The sequence below is a fragment of the Neofelis nebulosa genome, chromosome 18 (assembly GCF_028018385.1).
Source record: "Neofelis nebulosa isolate mNeoNeb1 chromosome 18, mNeoNeb1.pri, whole genome shotgun sequence".
In the NCBI taxonomy this organism is placed as follows: domain Eukaryota; kingdom Metazoa; phylum Chordata; class Mammalia; order Carnivora; family Felidae; genus Neofelis; species Neofelis nebulosa.
Genome location: NC_080799.1, coordinates 15,373,103 through 15,381,554, shown reverse-complemented (window position 1 = coordinate 15,381,554; position 8,452 = coordinate 15,373,103). Strand labels below are relative to the sequence as shown.

At 47.5% G+C, this 8,452-nt stretch overlaps 1 pseudogene; it reads right to left on the bottom strand.

Moving 5' to 3' along the window:
• Window positions 1-572: 572 nt before the first annotated feature.
• On the bottom strand, window positions 573-6,269 carry LOC131501591 (plakophilin-4-like; annotated as a pseudogene).
• Between the last annotated feature and the right edge of the window lie 2,183 nt (window positions 6,270-8,452).

Here is an 8,452-nt window from a genome sequence, read left to right as displayed (position 1 = left end):
CAGAGTCTGCAAGTAATCAATCCACCTAAATAGAGCTTAGAAAGTCCTCCCTCCTGAAGGTCTTCTCACTTCTCTGATAACCCTTCAAAAAAGAAAAAAAAAATCATGCCCTTCACTCATTCCTTCCATGTCACGTTCACATTTCATTAGCAAATCGGCAAGATGGACTTTTTCATCTCAATCCAAACAAGGTTAGAGAGAAAGAGTTCCTCTATTGAGCATCTTGGTGCTCTGCTCACGAGTCTGGGGACCCTGGGTCCTGTTCTGCTTATGAGAAGGTCATTTGGGGGCACCTGGGTGCCTCAGTCGGTTGGGCTTCTGATGTCAGCTCAGGTCATGATCTCGCGGTTTGTGAGTTCAAGCCCTGCATCAGGCTCTGTGCTGACAGCTCAGAGCCTGGAGCCTGCTTTGGATCCTGTATCTCTCTGTGCCCCTCCCCTGCTCATGCTCTGTCTCTCTCTGTCTCTCAAAAATGAATAAATGTTAAAAAAAAAAAAGAAAAAGAAGGTCATTTCATGGATTAAGAATCTACATAATTTGTGGTCGATTTCAGCCCATGCTGTGTTGAATAATCAGTAAAGCTGGGAAGTGAGCTCAGTCACCAAGATAAGGATCTTTATGGCTATGAGGAGACAGCAAACACAATCTGTCTGCATCAAAGTTCTTTCTGTTGGAGTTGTCCTGACTATAATACAGCTGTTGACGCTGCCTGAATGTTGGTTGGTAGTATTTGAGGAAGGATGTGATTTGAATCGGACTTGCCCTAATGTAGACACAGGTGTAATAAAATGGTTCTGATTCCGCCCATCCTTTCTATAAAAGCTCCGGAGGTCCCGAAATTGCCATGATGTATTCAAGACCTGGGCTGCTGCCTTCATCACTTTCGGAGGTGATCTGTCTCCTCTGCCCTAGGTCATGTTCGTCAGCTTCTCTATCCTCCCTGAATCAGCCAGGGCTTTGGCATTCTCCATGTTTTTGCCGGTGACCTTGCGCAGAGCACAGCAGATGGCCACCGTGGTCTCATCAGACAGCACGCTGGGGCCAGTCCTGCCGGGAAACCTGTTGACCTGGTCTCGCATGACATATTTACCAGTGAGCTCCTTGTTGTGAACATCCGGAGCCATGTTCCTCTGGGAAGTTGCCAGAGAAAATACAACTTTACCGTATCCATTCTCAAAAGTTCTATAAGGATGGAGAGCCCTTTTTCTTTGCGGAAGTCTGCCCGGATGTATGCCGCAAACTCCCAATTTCCAGCAGATGGTTTCTGGAGAGACCTGGCAGAGCCTTCCAAGGCAGCTGGGCTGGAACTTTCTGCTAGAAGGTTCAGGTATGGTTTTAGCACTGATGGATGCCACGGCATTTTTGGGGGGGGGGCTTTGACAGTCCTGGGATAGGACTGACTCCATCCCATTGATCCTCTTGTGGTGTTCTCTGTTTCTTTTTCTTCTTCTTCCCCCAGCAACTTGACTCTGAATCCCTGCTGGGAGACTTTTCCTAGTGAGTCATCCAGCCCACTCAGCCCCAGCAGCCGGCCGACAGGACAGGTTCCTCTGGGTGCACACGCAGTTCTCCACGGTCTGGCGGCTGTAATCGGATGTGTTCACGGATGTAGGGGTTGCATACCGCAGCGAGTCCACCGGCCCCTTCGCAGAAGCGCATTCGCGTCCTCGCCTCCTCCTCTCCAGAGCTGAGGTTCCTCAGGCAACCTGTCGTGTTACACAGAACGAGCGACATCTGGAATTTGATTTTGTGATCATCATCCGAAGACCAGTTACTCCGTCAGAGTGTGGACTGGTCACAGGGTTTGCTAAGGTCCAGAGAGCATCTCGAGTGATTGCCATCTTTACAGCCTCACGTGAGGACACATTCCAGAGAATGCCTGTAACAAGCTCCCTCACTTCTGCGCCAGATATTCTCAACAGTCGGAGCAAGGCAGGCACCCCACCAACATTCTTTCACTGTCATTTTATTTTCATCTGTAGGCTTGCTAAAACAAGGTCACGGATGGCACCGTAAGCGTTCTGCTGAACTTGCCCAAGTCCGTGGTCCGAGAGGTCAACCAGATGCTCGATTCCCCCTACCCTACACACCTCCATTTTCACGTGGCTGTCACCGCAGTGCAGGTGCCGCAGGTGGACCGTGGGCTCCCCTGGGCTGAGGGGATCTGGTGCCGCGGCATGCGAATGACTTCGGGCAACTCGGGATCACACCAGGCGAACTCCCTGGGGTCCTTCTGAATGCTGTCTGTTGATAGGGCACTCGTGGTGCCCTCATCAGCTGGTGCTGGGTGCTGAAGCCTCTTACAATTGCCCTCTTGCCCTCGGTATTGTAGTGGCCCGTAGGGGTCTGCGTAGGTTGCCGTTGTGTTCAGAGCGTATTCTTTTGGCATGTAAGGGCGCGTCGTTGGCTGGATGTGCTTTGCAGATTTCCGGCACCTACTGAGCCTGTGCGGTAGGACGCTGCCTGGTACCCTCGGAGCTCCATGGTTCCGTGGTTTGGGCTGCGGTACACTGGGCTGTAAGAGGCCCTCCCCTCACGCATAGGATTGGTGTGTAACTCAGGAGACAGAGCCGCATGAAGGTCTTGCCCAGGCTGGCTGTGCTGACCAGCACAGGAGCTCCGTAAGTCTGTCAAGCTGTGTGGCCGAGGTGGAACCATCTTTCTGTAAATTTCATACAGCTTCTGTCCAAATTGTTCCACGTCATGAACAGTCCTTTGAAGGGAAGTCCCACGTGTCGTGGTATGGCGATCATCCCTGGGTGTTTGGGGGATGATGACACTGCCTAGCCTTGGGATGGTGAAGCTAGTTGATTCTGTGCATCCATCGGGGTTGGCGGGGACCCTACTGGGCTGGTGGTTTAGTACTGAGGGGTTGGGCCGTTGGGACTGGAGATCTGTTGGGAGGTGACTGAGCCAATCTGACTTGCAGCTGTTGGGAGAGGTGACTCTGCGAAGAGTATGGAGAGGCTGCCTGCTGCGCAGATAATGTGGTGGAGGAATATGCACTGGGTTTCAGGGGCTGGGAGTCGGAGAGCCAAATTCACCACCCAGAATTCTCAGTGATCCACTTGAGGAGACCCACCTGCGCTGATAACATAGAAAGGAGGCTGCGTTCTAGATGGAACTGAACTCACTCTTCTCATGGCCTGACCCAGTGTTCATCCTTCCGCTCTTGAATTCTTCACCAATTGGTTATCAGTTGATCCTATGAATGAAGGCTGCGGGCTGTTATCTGCCTTACTCAAATTCTGGCTGTTGCGGGAACTCCCTGCTTCCTGGGATCCACTGTCAGAATTTGTGTTGAACTTGAGTTACCCAGTGATCTTTCACGGAGAGAGGAGTGTTCTGGTGAATGTTCTGGCTCTGTCCTAATGAGATAGTTGCTGTGGAGGACAGCGCCAGAAACTCTAGGTTGGTTTGCGCCAGTATTTGGCACACCTGTCACTCTCCAAGGAACGGACTTCTCAGTTGAGCTGGTGCTGGCCGTACTTGGTGATTCTGCCCCAAGCCTACATCTTTCTAGCTGACTGGCAGCGATCTGCCTTTCCACTTCCAGATCTCAGGCGAGTTGTTGAGACGGAAGCTCCTGCTGCTGTGATGCCCAGCTAGACTAGTGGCTATGGTCTCGGGTTCCATGCCTTCGCCAGCGGAGGCAGCTTCCTGGGCGGGTCTGTGGTTGCCCCTCCTCCACCAACCAGGCCTACTGCTTAGGAGGGCATTCCTCTTTCCAGGCGTCACTCAGGGGATCAGGGACAATCTGTGCCCAGGGGTTGCCACTGTGGCACCTGAGATATTACAAAAAGTGCCATGGCCAAGCAGCTGACGCCCCTTCCCCCGAAGCGGCCTTTCCCCACCACTCCCAGGGTGCATGGACTCAGCCCCGGCATCCCCTGTACTGTCCAGAGGCCACCGCCCAGCCGCCAGCCCACCTGCGCTGAATTCATGTTCTAAAATAACACAGTAATATCCGAACACAAACATTTACATCTAAATTCTGGACCCTGCCATGCAATTGTGCCCCGGGTGCTTATGTAACTTCACACTCTCCATATATGAAGGATGCTTAAAACCGGGATGACTTTGAAGACAGGGTAAAATGAACTGATGTCTGAACCACACTCCAGACACACAGTTGCTGCGCTTTGAATAGTCAAGCCTGCAACAACACAGGTTGAAATGTGTGCGCCCACTCACATGTGGATTTTTCTCGGTAAGTACGGCACAGCGCTGTAAATGTGTCTTCTCTTCCTTATGATTTTCTTAACATTTTCTTTTCTCCGGCCTACTTTATTATAAGCATACAGTATATAATGCGTGTAATGTACAAAATATGCGTTAATCAGCTGTCTGTGATATTGGGCTTCTGGTGAACAGTGTGCTATTAGTAGTAAAGTGTTTGGGGAGTCAAAAGTTATAGGGGGATTTTTCCCCTGGTGGAGAGGGTAGGCGGGGTGGGGAGGGGAGCTGGCACTTCTAAGCCCTGGGTTATTGAAAGGTCAATTGTACCGATAGAAAGTACTGAATCAGCAAACATGCAGGGAAAATTCGGCCGTGTTCATTATTTTATTTGAGCAAATTTGGTAAAGAAATTGCTGAGAGTAGTTTCTCCGAAAAGCTCTGGGTACACTCAATATTTCTGCAAACCTTGGAAATGGAAATTTATTGTTACTGTAGACAGCCGGAGTCGAAAAGTGAAACCACCGCGATGAATTTGTAAGACGATAAAGAAGTATAAGAGAGAGAGAAGTTTGTCATTGGATAGTCTTTGGCCTTTTGAAAAGGAAAGTATTGGGGCGCCTGGGTGGCGCAGTTGGTTAAGCGTCCGACTTCAGCCAGGTCACGATCTCGCGGTCCGTGAGTTCGAGCCCCGCGTCAGGCTCTGGGCTGATGGCTCGGAGCCTGGAGCCTGTTTCCGATTCTGTGTCTCCCTCTCTCTCTGCCCCTCCCCCGTTCATGCTCTGTCTCTCTCTGTCCCAAAAATAAATAAAAAACGTTGAAAAAAAAATTTAAAAAATATAAAAAAAAAAAAAAAAGAAAAGGAAAGTATTGTCCTACAAGCACATTTAAGACTGCAAGATGTCCGGGGCGCCTGGGTGGCTCAGTCGGTTGAGCCTCCGACTTCGGCTCAGGTCATGATCTCCCGGTTTGTGAGTTCAAGCCCCGCGTCGGGCTCTGTGCTGACAGCTCAGAGCCTGCAGTCTGCTTCAGATTCTGTGTCTCCCTCTCTCTCTGACCTTCCCCCGTTCATGCTCTGTTCATGCTCTGTCTCTCTCTCTCTGTCTCAAAAATAAACATTAAAAAAAAAAAAAAAAAAGGACTGCAAGATGTCCATGAGCCCTTCCGGGGTAAATTACCCGTGCACCTGCCCGCACCCCCACGGTGGCTTCTGAGGGAAGTGCCTGAGGTGTGCGTGGGGCGCTGGAGTTCGTGAGGCAGAAGACTGGGTGGCCGGCAGACTGCATGTCAGATTCTACAGCTGTGTTTTGGAAATCAGAGTGTCTCTATGAAAGTGGCCTCATCTGAGAGGCAGCAAATGCAGAGGCCAAGGAAATAAGGGCTCAGAAAAAAGTGAGTTCATTCTCGTTAGAAATTTGGTGTTTTACACTAGACTTTATTTCTATGCCATTTGCTTGATATTCCTTCTAAAGGAGAAGGCCAATTAAAAATTTTTTTAATGTTTATTTTTGAGGGAGAGAGAGAGAGAGAGAATGAGCAGGGGAGGGGCAGAGAGAGGGGGAGACACAGAATCCGAAGCCGGCTCCAGGCTCTGAGTTGTCGGCACAGAGCTTGACGCAGGACTTGAACCCACAAATGGGGGGGATCATGACCTGAGCCGAGGTCGGATGCTTAACTGACTGAGCCACTCAGGGGCCCTGAGAAGGACCACTTTTTAAAACGGAAATGTCTTCTAGGGTGCCTGGGTGGCTCAGTGGGTTAAGTGTCTGACTCTTGGTTTCAGCTCAGGTCATGATCTCACGGTTTGTGAGTTCCAGCCCCACGTTCAAGCCTCTGCGCTGACAGTGTGGAGTCTGCTTTGCATTCTCTCCTCTCTCTGCCCCTTCCCCACTCATCCTGTCTCTCTTTAAAGAAAATAAACTTATAAAAAACAACAAAAACAAAACCCTCAACCCTCCCTCCCCCGACATGTCTTCTGAGAAGTTACTTATCTTCCTGCTTGGAAACCTAACGCTGTAACTTACCTGGCGGAAATTTTCTCGTCTACTAACTGCCTCGTAATAATTTTTGGTCAAAAGTAACAGAATGACCATGTACAAAGAGAATGGTATATGCTCTCTGTTTTAAAAAGCAAAATATGAGATCAGAGATATGGGTCTCCCCCCAAGAAAGGAATTATCTTCAAAATGAAAGGAAACTGAATCAAATCACTGACTCAAGTGCTTGTTAATGCCGTGCCATGAAATGGCTTAGTTGGTGCTGATATGAAAACGAAATTTACAAGCTTCTGAACTCTATCAAGAGCTTGGGCCAGCTGATGATCCAATCTCAAGGTCCGAAGCAAGACCAAACTTATGTTCTGTGGTTTCCTCTGTTGTGTTTCCTTCCACTTAATATAAAGAGATAAAGACTCTTACAAACTGTTTTAGTTACAGAACTTTATAGACTTTAAACCTTTCTTTAAAATTTTATTTTAGAGAGGGGAGGGAGGAGTGGGAGAGGGAGAGAGAATCTTAAGCAGGCTTGGCGCTGAGCACAGAGCCTGACTCGGGGATTGACCCCATGGCCCTGGGATCATGACTTGAGCTGAAATCAAGAACTGGATGGTCAACCACTGAGCCATCCAGGTGACCTGAGCTTTATAGACTTTTAAACCTTTAAAGCCCTATGAATGTCAAAGTTTCTGCAAAGTATTTTAGATAATTGTGGAGAGGCACAATAATTGGTTGGGGTAATAGATAATAGTGGTTCCTCATTCACTGATGGCAAATGAACGTTTTGAATTTAAAATTTTTCCTCGTCTTTCTGGGTTTTTCATCTATAAAAAGCTATGAAAGCCCCAGAGTCACTTTTCATCATAAGATGACCACTATAATTAACGGACTCTCTTGTGCAGATATTTACAAGCTTAGATTAAATCAAAGTGCTGCTGATAGTTTCAAAACCTAACACAGTAGGGAGTTAGATTTTCATAACCTATGAGGAAATAGGAGACAGATGCGTGATTTGAGGAGACATTCAGGAAATCATCTATTGAATTATCAAGTGCTTACTATATTAAGCTCCCGTCCTCCTGGGAGCCTCCTTTTGCAGGAGCAATGTGGTGATTACTAGAACCAAGGCCTGGCTTCCCAGTGCAATCTGGGCAGATACTCTGCTTATATCTGATCCTCACATCTGTCTACTCTCTGGTATGGGCATATTTTATCAGTGAGGACAGAGGCTCAAGCTAAGAGTCACCTCTGGCCAATGTCCATCCACATCTGTTCACACAGGGAGGGAACTTTGTTTCCAGAACAGCATAGAACTTGGGAAAAATGTGTTCATATCTTCTGGTCACTTAACTGAATGTTTTTTAGGGGTTGAGTTGTATCGGGTCTTTGTATGTTTTGGATACCAACCCTTTTTTGGGTATGTCATTTGTAAATATCTTTTCTCATTTTGTTGTCTTTTAGCTTGTTGATTGTTTCCTTTCCTGTGCAGAAGCTTTTTATCTTGATGAAGTCCCAATAGTTCATTTTTGCTTTGGTTTTCCTTGCCTTGGGAGACATATCTAGAAAGATGCCTGTGCTTTCTTCTAAGATTGTTATGGTTTCAGGTCTCAAGTCTAGATCTTTAATCCATTTGGGTTTCATTATTTTGTATGTAGCTGTCCAGTTTTGTTGAAGGGACTTGTCTTTTTCTCATTGCTTATTCTTGCTTCCTTTGTCAAAGATTGACTATATATATAATCATGGTTTATTTCTGAGCTTTCTATTCTGTTCCAATGATCTATTTGTCTACTTTTTGCCAGTGCCCTTTGTAGTATATCTTGAAATCTGGGATTGTGATACCTCCAGTTTTATTCTTCTTTTTCAAGATTGTTTTGGCTGTTTAGGGTCTTTTGTAGTTCTATACAGATTTTAAGATTATTTGTTCTTGTTCTGTGAAAAATGCTGTTGGTATTATGATAGAGACTGCCTTAAATGTGTAGATTGTTTTGGATAGTTTGGATATTTTTTTAAAAAAAAAAATTTTTTTTTCAACGTTTTTTATTTATTTTTGGGACAGAGAGAGACAGAGCATGAACGGGGGAGGGGCAGAGAGAGAGGGAGACACAGAATCGGAAACAGGCTCCAGGCTCCGAGCCATCAGCCCAGAGCCTGACGCGGGGCTCGAACTCACGGACCGCGAGATCGTGACCTGGCTGAAGTCGGACGCGTAACCGACTGCGCCACCCAGGCGCCCCGACAGTTTGGATATTTTAACAATATTTGTTCTTCCAATCCATGGGCAT